General features: G+C 35.0%; 1 pseudogene; it reads left to right on the top strand.

Moving 5' to 3' along the window:
• The first annotated feature begins 5,435 nt into the window (after positions 1 to 5,435).
• On the top strand, positions 5,436 to 5,773 carry LOC123251953 (annotated as a pseudogene).
• The last annotated feature ends 20,357 nt before the right edge of the window (positions 5,774 to 26,130 follow it).

Here is a 26,130-nt window from a genome sequence, read left to right on the forward strand (position 1 = left end):
TAAATAGAAGAGGGACCAGAATAGAACCTCAAGTGGCATGAAAAATCAAAGGTATACTAATCTGACAAGTAAAAATTCCAAGAGACTAGGTTTTGGATAAGAAAAATACTATTTATAGCAATAATCAATAAGTTCTATAATCAATAAGGTCTACGATCTCTCTTGGTAATCAAAGACAATTTATTCAGAGCCTCAAGTCATTTAGATACAATTTAAAAAAAGTTTTTATTTTTAATATTGTCCCATAGTTACATATTTCTTGTTCTTTCCCTCTCCTCCAAACCTCCCTAATCCCTCCTTAGCTGACATTCAATTCCACGGGGTTTTACATGTATCATTGATTGAGACCTAATTCCATATTATTGATAGTTGGGCTAGAGTTATGATTTAGTGTCTACATCCCCAATAATATCCACATCAGCCCATGTGTTCAAACAGTTGTTTTTCTTAAAAGTTCATTATTGAGTCTTCCCCTAGATAGTCCAAGATATCTCTAACTGTTGGATGCCTAATGAGGGCATAGGTTAGTATTTTCCAGTCCATCCCTGATCTTCTTATGATATGGGGGAGGCCACATGCCAGATCACAGGATTCCAATATTCTTATTGATTTAGATGGAGAATTTAAATTATGCCTGTTTAACTTTGACTAAGGGAGGGAATCAAGCACCATTTCCTCTGAACATACTTGGTTGGAGCCATTTTGGTTAGAACCTTTCTGAAATTAACTTAGCTGGTACTTGGATGACAGGCAACCAGTCCATTCTGGGCTATATCTGAAATATTTCCAAGTTGTTCACACTATTGTCACTAAGTTGTCAGAATCAGAATTCTTCTGGAATAGCTATTAATTAATTAAATTAATTAATTAATAGCATCTAAGATGATTTCTTTAGTGAAGGAAAATTTTGTGATTTTATTAATGATGTGATAGATCCTTTGAAAATTAAAAGAATTTCTTTAAGTATCTACTAGGGTTTCCTCAAAGCTTCATAATTTCCTTTTTTAGAATGTTTGGGGAATACCAGAATATGTATATATACGTGTGTGTGTGTATATATATATATATATATATATATATATATACGTGCATACATACACACACATATATGTAGTTTATACAAAGTTGGTCTATATAGAGGAGATATGAAATATCCTTTGGCAAATGGATCCTAAAATCATGTTATTTTTTTATATTTTATAAAGAATCTTCTAAAAAATTAGTTCTACCTTGGAAACAAAAATGTTTAAAATGATAACCATCTTGTAAAACTGTTTTTCAATCAACCTCTCTAAAATAAAGATGAATTAATTTATGTTAATGTTCTTATTATGTACATATTGATAGTTAACCCAATTTAAAATCACTAAGGTAATTTAAAAATTACTAAATTAATGTTTATCTTTATATGATAATGATAATTATAATAACAACTTGCCTTTAAATATCTCTGTAAGATTTGCAAAGAAATTTATATATTAAATCATTTGGTCCTCACAAAAACACTTTGAAGTAATTGCTAATATTATCTCCATTTTGCAGATAAGGAAAATAAGGGAAGTTAAATGGCTTGCTCTAGTGAGTGTTTATGGTGAGATTTGAGCATAGGTCTTCCTAACTTCAACTCTAAGACTCTCTCTCAGTAATGGCAAACATTTTAGAGACATTAGAGAGTGAATGCCCAAACTGCCACCCTCATGCTACATGCGATCCCCTGCCTTATGCCAGATAGGAGAAGGAAGAAGTGCTTCCACTGGGTTGCTGGGCAGAGAGATGGGTCATGTGAGAAATGTCTTCATGTGGAGAGGGGAAGGGAGCAACTCCCTCTAGGAGGCTTTGGCATGAGTGCCATAGGTTTGCCAACATTGCTCTGTCCTATGACACCTAGCTACAATATACTTATGCTATGCCTTTATGTATTCCCAATTCTTGCAAGTTTATCCTGCATGTAGTAGTAGGTGCTTAATATATATTTTATTCCTTAGTGATGATAAAAAATACTTTGCAGGAATGTATCGTTCAAAATGTAGGTCAATATTACTTTGCAGTGTCAAATGAAGAAGTTTGACTCAGTATATAATTTTTCAAAATCCATTAAAACACAGTGAGGGCATTTATAAAGGAAATTGAATTTAGAATGAATTAAATATGATATTTTAGATGTCTGTCACTATGGTTTGGGAAATTATGCCATTTATCTTGACATCTATCTAAAATTAATGCCCAAGCTGATACTTAATTTTAAATTCATTTCAGCAGTATAAAGAAAATGTTTAAGTAGTGAGAAAGCTAATACTTTGATGATACTACATTTGTAATTAGAAAAGGACAGTATCGCTAAGGTATTTATTCTAATTCATATCCTGGAATAACTAAAGGTCAATCACTCTCTAAAAGTAGTAATAATTTTTAAGAACTGAAGAATCAATTCTAATATAAGCTTAATAGCTCCTTTAACACATTGTGTGAAGATATTGAAATAAACTCACCTCAGAAAAAAAAAATTGAACAAGCCATCAGTGAATTTCTCAAGAAAAAGTACCTAGGGCCAGATGGAATCACAAGTGAATTCTATCAAACATTTAAAGAACAATTACTTCCATCACTATATAAACTATTTGGAAAAATAGCTGAAGAATGAATTCCACAAAATTACTTTTATGACATATATATATATATGGTGTTAATATCTAAAGAAGGAAGAGAAAAACCAAAAACTACAGACCAATATCTTTAATGAATATTGATATAAAAATAGCAATAAAATATTAACAAGGAGATGACAGCAATATGTTACAAGGACTATACACCATTGTCAGGTGGGTTTTGTATCAGAAAAGCAGGGATGGTAACATTAGGAAAACTATCAGCATAATTAACCATATTAATTATGAAGCGAAAACAACCATATGATTATCTCAATAGACACAGAAAAATCTTTTAACAAAATACCACACTCATTCCTATTAAAAACACTGGAAAAGTGGGCAGCTAGGTGGCTTAGTGTATTGAAAATCTGGTTTAGAGCTGAAATATCCTGGGTTTAAATCTGGCCTCAGGTACTTCCCTCACTCTGTGACTCTGGGGGAGTCACTTAATCCTCATTGTCTGGCCCTTACCATTCTTCTTCCTTGAAAACAATACACAGGTAAGGGCTTAAAAAAGCCCACTAGAGAACATTGGAATAGATGGAACATTACCTAAAATGATAAATAACATTTATCTAAATTGATTCTAAGACAGAAGGTAAGGGATTAAAAAAATCCTACTAGAGAACATTGGAATAGATGGAACATTATCTAAAATGATAAATAACATTTATCTAAAATCATCGGCAACCATTACCTGTAATTGAGATAAGCTAGAAGTCTTCTCAATAGGATTAGGAGTGATTATCACCACCATTATTCAATATCATACTAAAAATGCTAGTTATAGTTGTAAAAGGAGAAGATATTGAAAGAATTAGAATAGGCAATGAGGAAATAAAGCTTTCATTCTTTGCAGATGACATACTGGCTTGTTAGAGAATCCTAAAGAATCAACCAAAAAACTAATTGAAATAATTAACAACTTTAGTACTGCTGCAGGATACAAAATAAGCCTATATGAATCATGAGCATTGCTTTTTACTACCAATAAAGCCCAACAACCGATAGAGAAATACCATTTAAAATAACTGCAGACAACTTAAAATACCTGGAAGTCTACCTAACAAGACAACAACCACAAAACACTTTTGACACAAATAATGTCAGATCTAAACAAATGGAAAATATTAATTGCTCATAGTTAGGCCAAATCAATACAATAAAAATGACAATATTAGCTAAATTAATTTCCTGATTCAGTGCCCTACCAATCAAACTATCCAAAAATTATTTCACAAAGCCATTAAAAACAATAATAAAATTAATATGGAAGAACAAAAAGCCAAGAATATAAAGGGAATTAATGAAAAAAATAAAGCAAGGTGGCCTAGTTGTACTGGATTCCAAACTATATTATAAAGTGTCAGCCATCCAAACTATCTGGTAGTGGCTAAGAAATAGAGTAATGGATCAATGGAATAGATTAGACACTCAACACTAAGTAGTAAATTACTATAATAAACTAATGTTTGATAAATCCAAAGGTACAAATCCAAAGGTACAAGCTTCTGGAATAACTCACTATTTGATAAAAACCACTGGGAAAACTGGAAAACAGTATAGCAAAGACCAACATGTCATGCCATATACCAAGATAAATTTGAAATGACTACATGATTTAGAAATAAATGGCTATGTCATAAACAATTTAGAGGATCACACAATAGTTTACCTGTCAGAAATAGGGAAAGGGAATAATTTATGACCAACAAAACATAGAGAACATTATGAGATGTAACATAGATAGCTTTGACTACATTAAATTTGAAAAGTTTTTGCACAAACAAAATCAAAGCAAGCAAGTAGGGGAAGGAAAACAAACTGGGGAAAAATCTTTATAGCAAGTGTCTTTGAGAAGGGTCTCATTTCTCAAATACAGAGTGAAATTTACAAGAATACAAATCATTCCCCAACTGATAAATGGTCAAAGGACAGGCAGTTCTCAGATGGAGAAATTAAAACTATCTTTAGTCATATAAAATACTCCAAATCATTATTAGAGATATGCAAATTTAAACAACTCTGAGATATTACCTCATACAATTTGACTGGCTAATAGGATAGAAAAGGACAATGATAAATGTTGGAGGGAATGTAGGAAAATTGGAAGACTAATACACTATTGATGGAGCTGTGAACTGATAGAACCATTCTGGAGAGCAATTTGGAACTCTCTACAAAGGGCAATAAAATTGTGCATATTTCTTGACCCTACTGCCAGGTCTGTATTCCAAGGAGATCAAAAATAGGGGAAAAGGACCTACTTGCACAAAAATATTTATAGCAGATCTTTTTATAGTGACAAATAATTTGAAAATGAAGGAAATTATTCAACTAGAAAATGACTGAAGAAGTTGTGGTTATGATTCTTAATTGAATATTATTGTGCCATAAGAAATGATGAAAAGGACGACCATAAAAAACCTGGAAGAACTTATATGAAGTAATGCAATGGAAAATGACCAGAACCAGGTGAACCCTGTATACAGTAAAAGCAATACTATACTATAATTAAATGTGAATGACAATTATTATCAATAATATTTTCATATTACATACCATCTCAGGGAGGAGGGAAGCAAGGGTGGGAGAGAACATGGATTGCAAAATGTAAGAAAATGATTATAAAAATTATATTTAGGTCCCAGTCACTGAGCCACTGCTGAGGTCTCAGCAGCTTCCCTCTGGAGCCCCGTTGCTTCCCAATGTTCCATCCACCCTGCCACCTTCTCCTGCCACCACCTTCCACAGGCCATTTCCACGGAGGAAAAGGAATCATAACATATGTCTGCTATCCAGAACCTCCACTCTTTTGACCCCTTTGCTGAGGCAAGTAAGGATGATGACTGGCTTCCTGCTAGAACTAAGAATTATATCCATAGAAGAATTCAACAGAGAAATGGGAGGAAGATCCTCATTGCTGTCTAGGGGATCACTGATAATTATGATAAAAAGAAATTGGTGAAGGCATTCAAGAAGAAATTTGTCTGCATTGGTACTATAACTGAGCATCCAGAATACAGAGAAGTAATTCAGCTACAGGGTGACCAGTGCAAGAACATATGCCAGTTTCTCCTTGAGATAGGACTAAGGACAACCAGCTGAAGGTTCATGGGTTTTAACTGTTTTAATAAAGTCTTAACTTTATTAAGATATAGATAGCCTTTGGTATTAGAACAGGGATTCCCCTGGAGATATGCACCCCTGGACAGAGGAAAGAATTTCATTTTGTGGCAATGGCAGGATATTTTCTTTCTTACATCACACCAAGATCCAATGTTTGATCAGACTTTTAGTAGTAGTGCCCTGCCTCTGGGGGGTGCACAAGTAGAGAGAAGGTCCTGCTGTGAAGCCAACTTTACCTGAATTAAACTTTTGACAAGAAACAAATTTGGAACTAATGTATCAAAACAATTAGTGTAGTAACTGGGGACTTAGTTATAATGGGGCTTAATAGCAACAGTTGCTCAATGCCATGTGAAGTTAACTGACTGGTTTTGTTGTTTTTTAAATTAGTTTAAATGTTAAGTAATGTATTATTTAAATTATTTAAATTAAATTAAATTAAAATTATTTAAATGATCTTATTTAAATAAAACTGTTTTTCAGAAAAAAAATTATTTCCTTATAAAAATGTTAAAAAAATAAATCATAAGAAGAAAATGACAGCCATTGTATACTAGAACTTACTTTAACGTTTCAAGTCTGTGATTTATCAGTATGTATGCTCTCTAGTCTCTGCTCAGTTCCTCTATAATTAATAGAAAGTTATGAGTATATATACATACACATACATTTATATGTTTATAATTGTGTATGCATATGTATATTCATGGAAATATATATAGCAAAGAGGATATCTCCCACATAAAGAGGTTGTCATTGTGTGATCTGAAGGGAGGCAGAATAGACATCCTTTCTCCAGCATGCCCTTTCCAAGTGAGACCATAGTTTCTGCTGGGAAGGGAAGCAGGAGATTGGGACCAGAAGATTGGCTACTGTTCTCCTCAGAGAAATGATGCACCAGGATAGAATTGTGTCTTTTTGCTCCTTTAGATAATATTAGTCTATGGAATTTGATTTTCAGATTCAAGCTAATTTCTGATCACTCTTTCATTATTAGGGCAAGCAGGACCCCAAGTTTTACATTGAGGCTTCTTTCCTACAAAATATCAGTTCCACAATGAATACTTAAAGCAAGTAGCAAAAACAAAAACAACAAACAACAAACAAAAACCCTTTGATTCAGATAAAAAAACAACAACCCTAAAATCAGAGAAGATGTATATAGGAAAAGATATACCAGAAAATCCATTTTTAAGTAGCTTTGGGAACTCAACCAATTCACTTAGTTCAGTCAAGAGAAAGTTCTAGATGTCATCCACGGATTAGTTCTCTGAAGTCTCTAATATATAGTAAGCAGGGTTGCCCGGCATTTTTGTAGAATAAGCTTTATTCTAGAGTCAGCAACCTGTGGTGGGATTGGTGTTTTACATCTTTTCTCTCAAAGATAGAAGATAGAAGTGCTCAAAGTGACCTCTGAATCCAAAAAGACTCTGAAGACTCAAAGAAAACCTAAAGAAACTAGAGAGATTAAACTTCAAAGATTAGAGTTCTCATACTCTCTCTAAGTTTTATTTCTACCAATAAAGAGAGAGTCCTATACCAATGGGCTTTGGGACTGGGATTACATTCACATTTATTTTGAAAGTAGTTTTTGGCATACACATGCATATGTATGTTTATAGTAAAGGATGATCCAAATAAGTATTGCTAATCGGTTTATATTCATTGTTTTGTGCCTTTTCTATAGCTTTATATCCTCTGCCTTGTGTCCTTTTAGATACTCAATATTATAATGATGTTGTAATCATAATAGATTTAATAGTAAAAATAATTCTAATTGTTGATTGAATGAGAATCAATTACCAATAATCATAGTGTAAATAAACAAAATATATTCTCTGCAAAATATCTTTGCCAAAGAGAATTTCACATGTCTTTGGCATCCTGAAATATATTTAGCAATGGAGCTATGTTATCTCATTTGCCTTGAAGCTACAAAATAATCTTGGACATCCTTATTATTACCATATGAGAAACAGATGGCTACATAATCTATCCTATAGAAAAAAAATATGACAAGACCCGACCTTCTTGAAAGAGAGTATTCTGACTCCAAGAAATTACTCTCCCTCTAATAGATGAACACTTCCAAAATAAAGACCCCACTTGGCAAACTCCCTCTAAACTGAATTTGTGTAATCTTATTCATTTATAAATACCAGTCAAATTATCAGGTAATAATGGGGATGCCTATAGACCGCTAATTAATGTAAAGTGTGTGTTCACAATAAAGTTGGTTTTGCTTAGAATAATATTTTCCAGTATTTCTCTTTACACATATACATATATCTCAAAAACTCGTTATTAGTGTTATTTTTAAAATGTTATTATTATATTTTTCTAGTAAATCACCATTATCAGAAACTAATTATTATTATTAGAATTAACAGAAGCTAATCCAATGTTAATTGGTTAATATAACTTGGAGTGCTAGTCGTTAGCTCCCTAAAAATGAGGAGGCTGTCCATAGGGGCTCAAGGTGATGGTTGAAAAAAAGAGATACAAACAAACCCCTTCAAAGTCTTTGAGAACCCAGAGAATTATCTCTTTGGGTTCTCAAAGACTTTGAAAATATTTCCCCCATATTAGTCATTTTGTGGAAGAGTTCTCATATAAAAAAAAGAAGAAAGTAAAAATATAGTGTAACAGGCCCAACACTAAGAGATTAAGGCTAAAGATAAACATGTTCCAAATACATATATACAATTGAGGAAATTAAAATTATTTTGTATCATTTAATAATTAATTTTGTGCTGTAATTGACCTCTTCTGTATTATTGCTCCATTTCATTGTCATATTTCTCTATTCTTGAGTTAAGCCAAGGGATATAGTTTTCCATCCAAGTTAGTTTAAAAGTGTGGTTGAAAGGAAAAGTTGCTATTATTCATGCCATTCGCCCCTGAGATATCTGCTTATTGTCTGCTGGCTCCAGCCAACTTACCTCTGTGCTGTACCCCAAAGCATATGCCTCTGTCCTTGCCTGTCCTTGTGCAGTTAGAGAAGAAATGATCTCATTCAAGGGGAAAGTGTTGGTACTGATCTCCTAGAAAAGATGACAAGAGGCAGATAAGCCCCACAACACAATTAATATTCCTTAATTGTCAGAGAGAGGCGTGATTAACCACATCTCAATGCCAACCCATTTTTCTTAGTAGAGCCAATATTTTTATATACATATATACATCAATATTAATAAACCAATGTTGTTCAAAGTATATACCTCAGTTTACCTTTTTTGCATTTACTTGTACCACAGACATAAATAAAATATATATTATAAATGTTTGTGCATATATAATATGTACACACAGGCATACACATGTATATGTATTATAATTAAAGCAGCACTATATTACAAATATATAACATATCTAGGAATGTTTATATATGCATGTATCTTTATTTATATGTGTGTGCATGTATATATTTGTAACATGATTGTTTCTGGCCTTACTCTCAGAGCACCATGACTATTACTATCAGGGTTCTCAGGTAAATTGAGGAGAGGCTGTGAGTTTGTTCTTTACTCTACTGACTGTTCCTCCATTTATCAGGGACCCAGTGACTAGTTTCCCCATTTCCATTAAACTAGCATCAGATTAGCCATTACAAAGGAATATTTACTCAAAAGATATAGCAAGAACAAATATATAAACATTTATTCCAGTAGCTAAGGGGTCTAACCAACCCTATCCCACATGAATGGGGAGGAGTAAATTTTTTAAATAATGTCTTATTTTTCCCAAATTATATGTAAAATTTTTTTTAACATTATTTAATTTTTTTAGTTCCAAATTCTCTTTTCTTCTAACCCTCCTCTTCCTCTTTCCCACTACTCCTTTGGATTATAAGCAATCTCATATAGATTTTGCATGTGCAATCATGAAAAATATTTTTCCTATGTTAGTCATTTTGTGGAAGAGTTCTCACATAAAAAAAAGAAGAAAGAAAGTAAAATATAGTGTTTTGGTTTGCATTCAGATTCCATCAGTTCTTTTTCTAAGGACACATGGCATTTTTAATCCTGAGTCTTTGGTATTGTTTTGGATCACTGCATTGCTGAGAATAATTAGGTCATTCACAGTTGTTTATCAAAAATATCGCTGTCATACTGTCTTTCATATCCACGTATTTTTGACTTTATTTTGTGGTTTTGGTTTTGTATGAGTGTACTCTTATAACTATGACAAATATGGAAGTGAGTTTTGCCTGATAATAAATATATGGCCCAGATCAAATTACTTATCATGTTCTGGAGTGAGGAGGGAAGGCACAGAAGGAGGTGATTTGGATCTTATAATTTTGGAAAATGTATGCTGGAAATTATTATTACATGTAATTAGGAAATTAAAATATCTGAATTTAAAAAATATTGCTGTCACTGTGTACAATTCTCTTCTGGTTCTGCTCACTTTACTTTGCATCAGTTCGTGTAAGTTTTTTCCAGATATTTCTGAAGTCATCCTGCTTCTCCTTAGGAAGAGGAATTTTGAAAACTTAATTTAGTTACTACACCACTATTGGTTCTTCCAACTTTATGTCCAGATATGGTATAACTGTGGAATGAGAATGTATCTCAGCTGTCACTAGTCTGATTTTCAGGAAGTCATTCCCCAAAATGTTCTTTGCTCTGTTGGGCATTAATGCTGTACAGGTGACAAACTCTGTTTCTCCAAATAACTGGATTCTAAGGATCCCCTTTGAACTCAATAAGTGAAGCCACTCTCAAGAACTCAATTCTGTTCACCCCAAGAGCCTGTGGCCATAAGGAGGAGGCTGAAGTTGATGGGTCATTTGGATTAATTTAATTGCTAAACAGTCTCCTGTCAAGAGTAAACCCAAACCAGTTGCAGATTATCTACACAAGCTCCACAATATATTCTCCTGGTTCCCTTTTTTCTTCTACATGCTACCACGATGCTTTTCCCATTAACACCCTCTTAGCGTCTTCCATGTGGTGATGCCAGCTGAGTTACTTAGATCATGTGCCAGATTCCTATCACATATTTATCACACAACACATGTTTTTAGGGTTCTTTTCTACATAAAGTTTCATCACTTTAATTTTCTTTTAGGACTACAATGCTTTCATTGCCACTAAACACTTTTGTATTTTAACATGAGTACGCTGAAATTTTAAATTGAAAACTCAAGTGAATTCTATAGGGAATACTATGAATTCATTTTTATTTATATCTCTATCTATATGGTAATGTCAGAGACAACACTTAGAAATTAAGCAAGCCTAGTTACACTTGGTCTAGACTTGCCTTTCCAGCATTTGTAACATTTATTGCAAATGAAATGTCATACCTGATGAACTGGCACAACATCCAGTCTGAGAACCATGTCTATATAGGATAGAAGATTCATTTTTGTAATTATCTTGATTTTCAAAGTTTTTCCATCTCCCAGAAAGAAGATAAGAATATATTTATAATTGAATAATTTATAGCATAACATAGGCCAACACAGGAATATGGGGTCTTTTACTTGTTTATGAGGAAACATTTACAATGTGTGAATTTAATTGTGGTTATTGTTGTATTGAAACATTGAGAGTAATATAAGTATGATTTTAGTGATTTTAAATATTATTCAACATGCTTTTTTATTCTCAAATTTTAAAGTGTAAGTTTTGTGAGGGCAAAGGCCTTGTTTTCTCTCTTCCCACTGACTAACAAAGTTGGCATTTGATATTTTCTGTAGAACTGAAGTTAATGAAATGTTATTTGGCTATCCTTTAAGAAGATTCCCCATAAAGAATAAAAGAATAAAATGTGGTATTGTAGGAAGTAAGTAAGGGATAGAGCAAATTTCATAGATTAGCTTTAAGAGGAAAGGAGAAGAATTTGGATACAAGCCCTGGGGGAATATTCTGACAAGGAGAAAAGGATCTTGGGAGTTTTTATCGAAAATTAATGGTTACTTTGAATCTGGCTTTGACTGAGCTGGGAAGGAGCTGGGAAGGAGAATCTTTTGCTCTGGTAATTTTCCCCTTGTAAATCCTAATCTCGAGGAGAGATGACTGATTCCTGGGTTTGAGAATCTGCCTTGGAGTATACTTATTTCCCTGAAACACAGAGACCTTCTGCCTGAGATCCATTTGTCAGAAATCCACTGGTGAAGGCAAAACTCAGAGTATCCCTAAGAACAACTCCAGGCTTTAGATAAGGGCTCAAATACATCTGTGAGTCCTTCCTATTTATTCTTTTTTTTTTTTTTTTGCAATCTATATTAATTAGGTTAGTTTATAGTGAGATAGCTGGGTTTTTTTGGGTCTTAGTTAGAGATAAGGGGTTAGAGTAGCTTGAGTGAATTCTCAAGGAGAAGAATTAATTCACCCTTAGGTGAAAGTGGGTGGGTGGAGATTAGATTTATAGTTTTAGGAAATTACCTATCATTTCCCCTTTATTCCTATTATAAAAATAAACTTTGTTTCTAAAGTCAAGTTTGTGCTTTATTGGTCTAGATAGTTCCCTAGATGGCTGGCTATCATCTCCTATCCATCTAGGAAGGATTTTTTATTTCAGTATCTTATATGTCATATGTAAATAAAACATGATTCTACTTTATGAAACCAGTGTAACACTTCAAAATGGGCATAAAACAATTAATTGGAGCTCTTGGATTTTGAAACAAAAAGAGAAAATTCACTTGGGAATTAAGTGGATATAAAAAAATTACCTGGATTTGTTGAGTATAATTATTTTATTGAAATCCTTCAGGTTGTAGCAACATGCCACCTATATATTTGAAGGAAAAATGATCCCTCCTATAGGTATCTCATTTTCCCAGACCATTTGTAGAAGTCTTTCTTAAAAGGCCCATGACATTATTGACTTGGTTACTGAAAAATTTCTTGTCCTTAATCCTTCTGCAATTTCTAAGGTCCCTTAAATGACTTTCCCTGGGTCACCTAGCTTAGAGGTGTCTAAGTCTTCAGATTTGAAACCAGGACCTCATGTTTTTAGGCCTGACTCTCAATCCAGTGAGCCACCTAGCTGCCCACATTTTGTACCAATTCTAAGACAGAAGGTAAAAGGTTAAAAAAAAAAATCGTGTGGGTCAACCATGAAGGGATTGATTGTGGGTTAAATGGATCATGGGTGTAATTTAAGAGCAAGCTACAATTAAGCATATCTTATATATTGTTTATCCTACTCTTTTGTAAGAGCATTTCATGCATAATAAAATGCAAAATAGCTTAAGGACAAACCCCCTGCACGAAGTTATGTAATATGCATGGCCTGGTGGCTTACTGTCCATCATGTGGCGCTAACTTTAAGTTAATCCTCTAATAAGGCTTGGATTTATCATTATGCCTTTGTTTGCCTCTTTCCTCAGAATTCCCGTCACAAACAGATACGAAATGATACATCGGTGTCCTGAACAGAAGGTCTTTTAATACTAGCACTTCATACAAATGGCCACATGTATTCTCTAGTTACCTCCATCATTCTATTTTTTTTCCTCTTCTCTCTTTGCTAAGAGTAATTGTCTTATAATTCTCTATATTTAGACTACATTCAGACTATTATTTCAGCTCTGTCAAGTTTTCAAAGGATTTTAACAAATTAGATTGCATCCAGAAGAGATCAGGATGGTAAAAGGCCTAAGAATTATACTATGTAAAATGAATGGTTAAAGACATTGCAGTGGTTCAATTTGTTTAATAGTCTCATGATCATAAGATCATAGAGACAGAGCTAGAGGAGACTTTAAGGTCACTTGTTTTGATATCATAATTCCAAAGATGAGGAAACAGAGGGCCAGAGAATTGAAACCAGAGCCATAGAGAGTAAATCAGAAAGCTAGAGATTATAGCTCAAGTTCTTTTCCTCCAAAACCAGCATTAATTCCTTGGTATCACTGTAGGTCTGAAGTGAGGGCAGTGGGAAATTAATTGAATTCAGTTTAAGAACTGATAAATATACATAAAAATGACAAAAAGATGACATAAATATTGGGAACAACACATATGGAAATTAATAAAATACCTGGTAGATAATAATGAGGCCAAAGGAGAGCTCTATAACAACAAAAGTTGATAAATAGTTAAATTTCCCCAGTTATAAAAATGTCTATGTGATTTTGTATGTATTCATATATCTCTCTATATAATTATTTACAGTTATGTGATAATTACATAGAGCAGACGACATTTCATTTTTGAAAGCAATGGTCAGGAATGTATGCTTACTTACATTAGATTGACTCAGATGTCAGACTGAACAATATATGTTGTTTCATGTTTGAGCTAGATAAATATGGTAGGATTGGATGCATTCTGTCTCCAAGAGGGACTATAATTGCTACCTTTGCAGTCAGAATAAGCCTGTGTCAGCAATACTAGCAATTTAGAGGGAGGGGGTCAAACAGGATCCAGCAGTTTGGTTACTGGATAATCTCTATGGTCTCTAAGAGGGGTATCAAGTTAGAGTATCTCTCTGTTACACATAATATATTTGTAACCTAGGGAGCAACAAGTCAAATAAACAAGCATTAATTATCTACTATGTGCCAGGTGGTAGGGTAAAATGAGTTTAGAATACAATTTAATTTTCTAGCCTCTGTTAAAGGAAGGATAATAATACTAGCTTCTATCACCAATTTAGCTGCCTCCCAACAAATGCTGGTTACATAAAACATCATCTTGAGTAACTAATAAAACCATTAAAGTAAGCAATAGAACAGAAATTATAGAAATTATACAGAGTAGGTTATACAATAGAATATCCAGAATAAATGGACTCTTCTGTTTGGGAACAAGAGAAAAACAACTCATTTTCACAAAGGAAAGAATAATCCTTGGAATAAATAGATGGGGAGTACCTTTTTAACAGATTTAAGGGTCCTAGGTGTTAGAAGTCAGGGAGACATTGGGGATCAGCTTCACTACAAATCAACATACAGTTTCAGGGAGGTCTCTAATCCACCATTTAAAAGTCCATATTTACCTTTCTCTGCCATCTTTATCAGGGCACATAGGTGGTATTGTGTAATTAGGATTTACACCCCAGGGTTTTCTCCCCCAGCATTCCATGTCCCTTCTCACGCTATGTGCTAAAATAGGGAGGATATAATATAGAATATAGAAATAATAATCCAAATGAGGCAAACAGTAATTCACACCAAATTACCCAACAACAACATATCCAATGTGGGGCTCATCCATGCTATAATCAGGGTGAAAATTCCCCTCAATGTGGGGGATCCCTGAGAAGTACCCAAGAATTTTTATGAAGGTGTGAAGGCAGGGTGAGTGAGTGAGGTGAGGGCGCTGTAATCAAAGAGTGAAACCTTTGATTTCCCAGACACTAATGTTTTAATGCCAGTTATCCCTATCCATTTCCCACTCCTCCCATAGTGATGAACCTCATGTAACCCTCAAAGTTGGAAATATGTATTATGATTGCCTCTTGAACACCGGAACCTCCAGATTGGTATTGATGAGTACACCTGATTCTCATTGTGATTCCATTGGCTCACCAAATGAATTTGGGGTTTCAGGTCCATCCCTAAAAGTCCCAAAGCTTTCCCCTAGAATGGTATCTATGGGACCCCATCAGTAGAACATTCTTTCCTTCTAATGCTTAGCTCACCTATAAATTTGCTAGGGAGAGATCTTTTATGCCAGCTTAGAGCCACAGTAATTAGCTCTCCAGATGGCTCTATGTCACTAGAATTGCCTGAGGCATCCTTCAATTTGTTCCCTGTATTTCTTTCAGACAGTCAGGAGATGAAGGAGCCTCCCACCTTTGAAATCCCAGCTGATATACCTGAGTCTCTCTGGTCCACATCATCTTTAGATATTGGCTTACTTAAATAAGTGGTTCCTGTTAAAATAAAAACAAAAAGTGGTCTACTTCCTTCCATTCTTCAGTATCCTCTATCAAAAGAGGCAATTGAGGGAATTACTCCAGCAATAAACTAATTGAGTAAGGAATAATAACAATTCCATGCAAATCTGAATATAATACATCCATTGTACCTGTAAAAAAGCCAAAATTATGCCCCAATGGGAAAACTGTCTATAGATTTGCCCAGGATTTAAGGGCTGTAAATAATCATGTCATAAAAAGACATCCTGTGGTTCCAAACAGAGTCACAATTATCTCCTCTATTCCCAGCATAGCAAATATTTCACTGTGGTAGACCTCTGTTCAGCTTTCTTTTCAATCCCTATTCATGAAGATTCCAGGAATATATTTGCTTTCAGCTGAAAAGGTCTCCAAAGGACCTGGTGTCAATTGCCACAAGGGTACATGGACCATCCAACATTGTTCTCACAGATTTTAACACAAGATTTAGCAAATTAAGGAGAACTGTTTGATACACTTTGTAGATGATTTGCTCTTGGCCTCACCAAATACCACTGTATGTCAGGAAGATAGCAAACATCTCCTTTTAGAGCTGCATCAGAGAGGCCACAAGGTCTCTAAGGCAAAGGTTCAGTGGTATCTCTCAAAAGTGAAATATTTAGGGTTTATTTTAACTGTTGGTACCCTCTCCACTTCTCCTAAACTCATTGAAGATATTCAGAAATTGAGTGCACCCTCCACTAAGAAACAGTTGAGGGTAATTCTTGGAGCAACATGGTTTTGTAGACAGTGGATCTTTCGGTATGGGGAAATCACTAAACCCCTTATAGCACTGACAAAAAATTCAGTCCCTGAACTGCTTAAATTAGAGGTGGAATACCTGTCAGTTCTTTCTAATTTAAAACAGGCTATCCTGTCTTCCCCTGCCCTAGGCATCCCAGATTACAACAAACCATTTACTTTGTAGGTACATGAACAGAGAGAGGTACCTTCAGATGTTCTAACTCAAACTCTTGGACCTACTAAGTGCCTAGTTGCTTATTATTTGGCCCAGCTGGACCCAGTAGCTTCAGGAGCACTACCATGTCTTAGAGGCATAGCTACCACAGGCTTGCTAGTAATTAAATCTGCTGATCTAGTTTTGGGATGCCTTTTAACCATAATGTGCCCACATAAAGTTGAAGCATTGTTGCTAAGACATAGAACACAGGCATTTTCTGATCAGACTTGCAAGGTACAAGGTAATATTGTTAGGCAATGAAAATATTACCTTAAAATGCTGCACAACTCTTAACCCTGCCACCTTGCTTCCAGATTTACTAGTCTCTGGAGAACCATTACACAGTTGTGAATCTTTAGTGTCCATGGCTGAAAAACCTCAAGATAATCTCCTGAACATTACTTTAGACAATATAGATTTAGTCTTATTCACTGATGGTTCTTCTATCATGAAGAATGGCATATGCTATACTGGAGCTACTGTAGTCACAGAATTTTTACTCTGTGGTTAGTTTCACTGCCCTCAAATAAAAGTGCTTAAGGTGCTGAAGTGAAAGCTCTAAAACATGCCTGTATAGTTTGCTAAAGCTAAGAAGGCAATTATTTACAGACTCTACATATGCATTTGGAATATGTCATGCAGTGGGTATGCTATGGCTTCAAAAGGGATTTTTAACATCAGCTGGAAAATGTATAGCAAATGCAGAAATTATTAATAAGGCTCTTTCTGCCCTTCAGCTCCCTGAAGCCCTAGCTGTAGTTCATTGCCCTGCCCATATATGTGGTACTGACCCTGTCTTTAGGGGGAATGATTGGGCAGATACTGCTGCAAAGCTAGTGGCCTTAGAAGGGCTTGAGTTAATTTTAAGATTGGCAACTAGTAATGACTTAAATTTGTCCCTTTCTTATAATGAAAAGGAAGTGGAAAATGGAAACATAAATTTAAAGCAAAATTGATAGAGTAGAGTATCATCTGAAGGAAAACTCCTGCTCCCTAGAAGTTTTTATCACCAAATTTGCCAATCCATTCACAAAAGTGGTCACTTTGGTACCCAGGGCATTGTGGACTCTTTTAAAAGAGTACCATTGCCTCTAAACTGTGTACAGCCTGCTCTACCTGCCAAGCATTCAATCAGCACTCCTTTTGTGGCAAAGCTTTTGGTGGGTGTCCTCTGGCTTACATACCTTTTGAACACCGCAAATTGATTTTATCACTCTGCCAAAAGCTGGACAGTATAAATTTTGTCTGGTCATAGTAGATCAGCTAACCAGATGACCTGAAGTGTTTCCTACTACTCAAGTGGCTTTTATTGTCAAGGTGCTTTTAAAAGAGATTATTTCTCACTTTGGCCTGCCAGCATGAATTGATTCAGACAGAAGAAATCATTTTACTGATTTGGTTTTGTCTCAGATATATTCTTGTTTGGGGATAACTCTAAATTCCATGTACCATACTATCCTCAGAGCTCAAGCCAAGTTGAGAGAATGAATAGAGATCTTAAAACTATGATTGGTAAATTATGTATGGAAACTCATTTAATGGCTTGAAATTCTTCCTCTGGCCCTATTTTATCTTAGAAGCAGACTAAAGGGAGATCTATACATCTCACCATTTGCAATGCTTTTTGGACATCCCCCTATGCAGGGTAAGCCTTTCTCTCCTGCATACACATCATTACTGGGGGAGATACTTCTATTGCTTCCTATATACTGGAATTATGGCACTAATTGCATGAACTCTATGAATTTGGAGCTGCAGTACAAGCAAGACCAATAGACTTTTCATTTCATGACCTGAAACCAAGAGACAAGGTATACATAAAGAACTTCCAGCATTGTGGAGCAACTCAGCCTGCCTGGGAAGGTCCACTGCAAGTCCTGTTAACCACTCCAACAGCTATCAAAATTGGAGAAAAGGACTCTTGCAACCATTGCTCACATGTAAAGAGAGCACCTTTTATGGGTAATGGGCAAATGTATCCTATCATGCTTATTATATTTGATGATTGTTTTAATATTTAATTTTGTTTTTAAGTTTATATATTAATTTAATCTATAATATTCTGTTACAATATTTTCTGTTACCGTGTTTTGGCTATTAGCTATATATTCTGTTGCACTGTCTTTATTTGTATTGTCCTATGTTTGGACTGGAGAAAATACCATTATAAAAGTCCATAAACTAGTTGGACAAAACCTATTAGTAACCTTTGGAGAAGTTGATGTGCTTTTTTGTGCTTTTTTGGGAAATTTGGTACTTCTTTGAATGTGCATTAGCTGTTTTATTTATTTATTTATACTACTGTTTTAGAATGCTTTTTTCTTGGTGAAAATGATGTATACTAACACTGTGGATCATGGCTAAGTTAAAAAGGAAATGTACCTCATTTTTGGGTGAGAAACCTTTGTATTCTGCCTCTGCTTAGTTGACACTTTTTTGCTGATTATGAAATATATATATATATACATATATATATATTTTAAATGTTATTATTGTTTTTTCTTTGTATGTGCAATAGAGTATTTTTTCTCTCATTTTTTGAGCTTGAAGCACATGTTACCAGTATTAGTAGTTTTTTTGATTTTGTTCTAGGATAAGTTTAAAATGTCCATTAGCCCTAATGTCAATGCATACTCAAAAGCTTTAGAATATGGAAACCTGCCATTGATTGTTAAATATTATGGGACTTTGATTAATGGTTACATCTGATTCCAGGAGAAGGGATCATAAAAGAGTAACTGCACAGTGCCAAGGAGCACAATGTTAACCTGCACAGTGCTGAGGAACACAAGGTCATGGAGACCAACCAATCCCAGTGGGATTGATGAGATTCTGCACGGACAAGGGACTTGAACTTATTTGGGGGTTTTAGGAAGTGGCTGTTTGCAAAGTCAGACACAGGATTCCCTCATGCCAGATCCAGATTTCTATTAAGTACCTCAGTTTGGCTGTCATTTTGGCTTTCCTATCCTTAAGAGCAAAGGTAAAATCAGACCAGGGAATGCTATTTCCCATTTGTTACAAAATCTAGTCCCTTTTCTTTCTTTTATGGTATGGCAATTTTCTATAGTCCTGGCTGCTGATTGGGTAAGTGCATAATTGCTACTACAGGCTTATAAAGGATATAAATCACTTTAATCAGGCCCTGATTCTAGGTCTTATTATAGATTTATTTTTCCTTTCTCAGAATTTTTACATGTGAGACTTTGATATATTATGTTTCATCCAGAAGTTGCTTTTTTCTTTTATTAGTTTTTTTTGATATTTCTGATTTTCCTTTTGACAATTATTCATATACCTCATAACTCAGCCATGTATCCTGGGATGATCTGTGTGTCTGTTCTTCCTCCTCAGGGGGAATTGTATTATTGTCATAGAATTCTAGATTTATAACAATTTTTCTTGTTTGGGAGTAATTTTAGGATAAGAAACTTGCTACCTCCCCAAATCAAGAAAGTGAACTGCTTGGAGAAGACACCATGAAGATGCCTGCAAAAACCACACACTGCACCAAAAGATCCAGAGTGAACTTTGGGATATAGTGAAATTGAACTGTGGGGGATTGAATGTATTTATTTTGAATGTAAACTCTTATGCCAAAGGGGACTGCCCCCTAATTGGCTTTTTGTCAATGCGCCGATCATTGGTTTTATTCTCTTTCTCTTTTATTTCCCTCTTATCCCCAAATTATTGTAATTTCCCCTTAGAAATTGCAATGTTGTATGTACCTCTAGTTGGAGACCTTTAGAGATATAAGTTGGTTACGTGTATTGATTCATTGGGAAAACTAGGCATGTAAATCTGGGAGATTTCTACATGCTCGTTTTCCAACAGAATCATAGGAGGGATTGTGTAATTAGGATTTGCACCCCAGGACTCTCTCCCCCAGGATTCCGTGTTCCTTCTCATGTTATGTGCTAATGTAGGGAGGATTCAAGTTTTGTGTAGCTATACCTTTGCTCTCTTTTCCCACTAACGTTACTGGGAAAACTTTTCTTTACTCAGGCTCTTACCTTTGTCCTTTTATTTCTTCTGCTTCAAGTGATTATTAACAAATCTTATAAAATATACTTGGAGTTATTTGGATATTAATTTAAATCTTACAGTATAATAGATAGAACGCAAGACCTGCAATTGGGTAGACCTGAGTTCAAATATGGCCTCAGTCACTTATTAGCTTTATGACCCTAGACAAGTTACTAAAACCTGTTTGCCTCAGTTTCTTTATCTATAAAATGAATTGGAGAAAAAAAAGGTAAACCACTTCAGTATCTTTGCTAAGATAACCCCAAAAGGAGTCATGAAGAGTTGGACATGACTGAAAAAGACTAAACAATATCAATCGTGTTTATCAAAGTCCTCCAATCATGTGGTCATATCTTCTTCCTGTTTGTCTTACATAGTATTGTGGGTTCAGAGAACTCTCAGGTTCTTTGGGAGCTAGATTCCCTGACATTTTCACAGTGCTGTATATAGTGTGTAAAGGTGGAATTTAACAGGGGTGCAGTGGAACACCAAGAAAGCAGGGTCAGTTGAAGACCATTGGAACCAGGACTATAAAAGGGGGGATCCCCAAGCAATAAGAGTTGGTTTGGGGGAGCTAGAAGGAGTAGGAGATGCAAGGTTGCAATCTCCTGGATCAAGCATACTCAAACCCTTCTTGTTCCTGGGCAAAAGTTTTTGTAGCCATCTTTGGATTCCTGCCAAGATTGACCTTGCTCATAACAGTTGCTGAGAGATTTTAGAGACTCATTTGAGAGCCTATTTCTCTATCACTGATACCATCAACTTTCACCTTCAATAATTCATTTAGTGATCATTAATTTACTTTGAGACTTTTAGGAATGAGGACTCAGTGGGTAAAGGGGGAGTAAAGTACAGTTTGGGGCTTTTTGCCCTGTCTGGATCAAGGACTCCATAGGTTTCAATAGATAATTAATAGTTATCTCCCAAAACCCTTTCTCTTCTTCCTCCACCCCTTCCCTTAGATCTATTCTGTTATTAAAGACATTATACCAAGTCAGATAGCATTTTTGGTTCATCTAAGAAAGTATTCAAGAGGAGAACAATAGCTGCTACCTTACCTGAGAAGATTCCACCATCTTCAACTGAATTTCAGTTGAAACAGGGAAGGGCCCTAGCGGAAGTTTATCAGGCTATCTCTGGCTATGAACATCACAGACACACAAGAGATATCTCCTTCTACTGGGAAACACATCCTTCATCTAATCCAGGATGGTAGGAGTGAATCAACCCATTCTTTTTTTTTTTAATAATATTTTTATTTTTAGAAAAATTTTCCATAGTTACATAAGTTATGTTTTTACTTTCCCCTTCATCCCCTCAACCCCCGGGCCCCCACCACTGTAGCCAATTCACATTTCCACTGGTTTTATTATGTGTGGTCAGTCAAGACTTATTTACACATTATTGATAGTTACATGGGTGGGGTCTTTTCAGGTCTACATCCCCAATCATGTCTTCATCAACCCAAGTGTCCAAGCACTTGTTTTTCTTCTGTGTTTCTACTCCTGTAGTTCTTACTCTGAATGTGGGTAGTGTTCCTTTCTATAAATCCCTGAGAATTGTCTTGGGTCATTGCATTGCTGCTAGTACAGACGTCCATTATATTCAATTTTACCCCAGTATATCAGTCTCTGTGTACAATGTTCTTCTGGCTCTGCTCCTTTCACTCTGCATCAATTCCTGGAGGTCTTTCCAGTTCACATGGAATTCCTCCAGTTTATTATTCTTTTGAGCACAATAGTATTCCATCATCAACACATACCACAATTTGTTCAGCTATTCCCCAATTGAAGGACATAACCTCGTTTTCCAGTTTTTTGCCACCACAAAGAGTGCAGCTATAAATATTTTTGTGCAAGTCTGTTTATCTATGATCTCTTTTTCAGCATCTATTGAGATAATCATGTGATTTTTGTTTGTTAGTTTGTTGATATGGTCAATTATGTGGATGGTTTTCCTAATGTTGAACCATCCTTGCATTCCTGGTATAAATCCCACCTGATCATGATGAATAATTCTCTTGATCACTCGCTGGAGTCCTTTTTTTTTTTTTGCTAGTATTCTATTTAAGATTTTTGCATCTATGTTCATTAAGGAGATTGGTCTGTAATTTTCTTTCTCTGTTTTTGATTGGCCTGGCTTTGGAATCAGTACCATATTTGTGTCATAAAAGGAGTTTGGTAAGACTCCTTCTTTGCTTATTATATCAAATAATTTGTATAGTATTGGGATTAATTGTTCTTTGAATGTCTGATAGAATTCACTTGTGAATCCATCAGGCCCTGGCGATTTTTTCTTAGGGAGTTCTTTAATGGCCTGTTCAATTTCTTTTTCTGATATTGGATTATTTAAGTATTCTATTTCTTCTGCTGTTAATCTATTTTTGCAAATATTCATCCATATCACCTAGATTACTAAATTTATTGCTATATAATTGGGCAAAATAGTTTTAAATGATTGCCTTAACTTCCTCTTCATTAGAGGTGAGGTCTCCTTTTTCATCTTTGATACTATTAATTTGGTTTTCTTCTTTCTTTTTTTTAATTAGATTAACCAGTACTCTGTCTATTTTATCTGTTTTTTCAAAATACCAGCTTCTACTCTTATTTATTAATTCAATAGTTCTTTTACTTTCTATTTTATTAATTTCTCCTTTAATTTTTAGTATTTCTAATTTAGTTTTCATCTGAGGATTTTTAATTTGTTCATTTTCTAGTTTTTTAAGTTGCATGCCCAATTCATTAACCTCTGCCCTCCCTAATTTGTTAATATATGCACTCAGCGATATCAATTTTCCCCTTAGAACTGCTTTGGCTGCATCCCATAAGTTTGGGTAAGATGTCTCATCATTGTCATTATCTTCAATGAAATTATTAATTGTTTCTGTGATTTGTTCTTTCACTAAATTATTTTGGAGAATCATATTATTTAATTTCCAATTAGTTTTTGGTTTGCCTCTCCATGTATTCTTACTAATTATTTTTATTTCATTATGATCTGAGGTTACATTTATTATTTCTGCTTTTTTGCATTTGTTTGCCATGTTTCTGTGCCCTATTACATGGTCAATCTTTGTGAATGTTCCATGTGCTGCTGAAAAGAAGGTGCATTCCTTTTTGTCTTTATAGGGAAGCCATTAGCTAATATTCCCCAAAGTAAACTGTAGGCTCCAGTGTTGACCTGTGAGGAATTCCAACTGGTCCTGCCTCTCTCCCTCACCCATCCCCCACTGCACAAGCCTGCTTTTTTTTTTTTTTAATCCTTAACTTCTGTGTATTGGCTCCTAGGTGGAAGAGTGATAAGGGTGGGCAATGGGGGTCAAGTGACTTGCCCAGGGTCACACAGCTGGGAAGTGTCTGAGGCCAGATTTGAACCTAGGACCTCCCGTCTCTAGGCCTGACTCTCAATCCACTGAGCTACCCAGCTGCCCCTACAAGCCTGCTTTTTACAAGTGTGAGAGGACTGTTTTTTAGGACACTGCCCAGCTTGATTAAGCAAAGGAGTTCATCTCTATCTCCCTCCACCTCTGTCTGTGTCTATCTCTGCCTCTCTGTCTGTCTCTGTTTCTCACATGCACATATAAAACAGATGCAGGTCTTTGTTGTCACACATTTTAATACTTGCACATATACATATCTATATTTGTGTATATATTCATGCATATTTGTATGTATATAAATACATACACAGGGCATCTAGGTGGTATGATGGATACAGTACTCAGACTGAAGCAGGAGGTTCATCTTCTTGAGTTCAAATGTGACCTCAGCCACTTACTAGCTGTATGATCCTGGGCAAGTCATTTAACACCATTCAGCTCAGTTCCTCACCTATGAAAAAGAAAGAACTGGTAAAGTACTCTAGTCTCTTTGCTAAGAAAATCCCAAATGGGGTTACAAAGAGCTGGACACAACTGAAATGACTGGATAACAACAGCAACAAATATTTATTATCACACACAAACTTATACATAGTTATGAAAGTCATTTAGGACCAGCAATAATTCTAACATTTCATTTTGTGAAAGTAGTGGTCAGGAATGTGAGCTTACTAACATTCGGTTGACTTAGATGTCAGACCTTGATAAAAATGAAACTAGATTAAGTTGGTTTCCTCACCATTAATTATATGTTTATCATATTATATATTTGTATATGAAGTGCTAGATTTTGTGACATGTACAATTATCTTACAAATTCAGAGTATCTCTCATTATACATCAAGATCATTCAAGAATTCTTAGAAGATACAACAAAAGAAATAACTGTGTTCAATGATCAATGTTATGACAGTTAAAATCAGGTGAGGCATAAAAAAGGGACATGCATGCTTACTCAAGGTATTCACCATTGTGAAAGAATGAATCTATCTTAGAGACTGGCTAAAGAGGGTTTCTCTGTGGATGGTGAGGCTCCTGTTTGTAGAAGAAAATTGTGGCATTTACATGAAATCTCCAGAACATTTCAGAGTCTTTGGGAAGAAATATAGAGTCCTTCAAAAGTGTTTAGGCTATCTATAAGCACAGGAAAGATTACAGAGGATGAAGAATCACTATGGCTCAGATTTCAATAAGCATTTGAATGGATGCCTTCTAGAAATTGTCTAAGAGTGTGCATGTGTGTGTGACAGATAGTAAACAGAAAATAAGCTAGATCATCTCAATGTATTCATTGGTTTTGCTGTCTTTTTCATCTTTAAAATTACTATTTGTTATGTGGGATTACTTTCTAGGAAAGCAAGGGAAACTGGGGATAATGATGATGATCTAAAACATAGAAAATTTTAATAAATTTATTTTATAAAAGAATTATTTAGGCTTTATGAATCACTTTTATAAGTGAATACTTAATACAACAAAGTGAGACAGAGTTAGTAGTAGTAAACCTGGGCCTGGAAACTTTTTCCTTTTCAGATAGGAACTGGCTTAAGTTCCTATAGGAACTTTCTTTGTAAAATGAAATCAATACATTTCCATGGCCTAACTTTCAAATATTTTAATCTCAAAAAGGGAAATGTTCCTCTTCACAAAGAAAACAATGGAGAATCCAGTGGGATTTATTTCATATTATTATATTAGTGACATCTCTTTATGTATTGTTACAAAAAAACAATTTGTTAAAGTCATTCAGCATCCTCCACTTCCAGCCTTTGCTCTCTAGAAGGACAAGCTGTAGAAAATGTCAGAAAAACAGTATGGTCTGTTGTTCTGGATCCTCTTCACTTCTCGATCTATACTATTTCACTTGGTGATCTCATATCTCATGGATTCAATGGTCATCTCTTTTCTTTTTTTTTTTTTAACATTTATTAATAATCATTTTTAACATGGTTACATGTTTCATGCTCCTATTTTCCCCTTCACCCCCCGCACTCCCCCCACCCATGGCCGACGCACTTTTCCACTGGTTTTGTCATGTGTCCTTGATCAAGACCAATTTCCCAATTGTTGGTGGTTGCATTGGTGTGGTAGTTTCGAGTCCACACCCTCAATCATGTCCGCCC

Source organism: Gracilinanus agilis, chromosome 6 (assembly GCF_016433145.1).
Source record: "Gracilinanus agilis isolate LMUSP501 chromosome 6, AgileGrace, whole genome shotgun sequence".
In the NCBI taxonomy this organism is placed as follows: Eukaryota; Metazoa; Chordata; class Mammalia; order Didelphimorphia; family Didelphidae; genus Gracilinanus; species Gracilinanus agilis.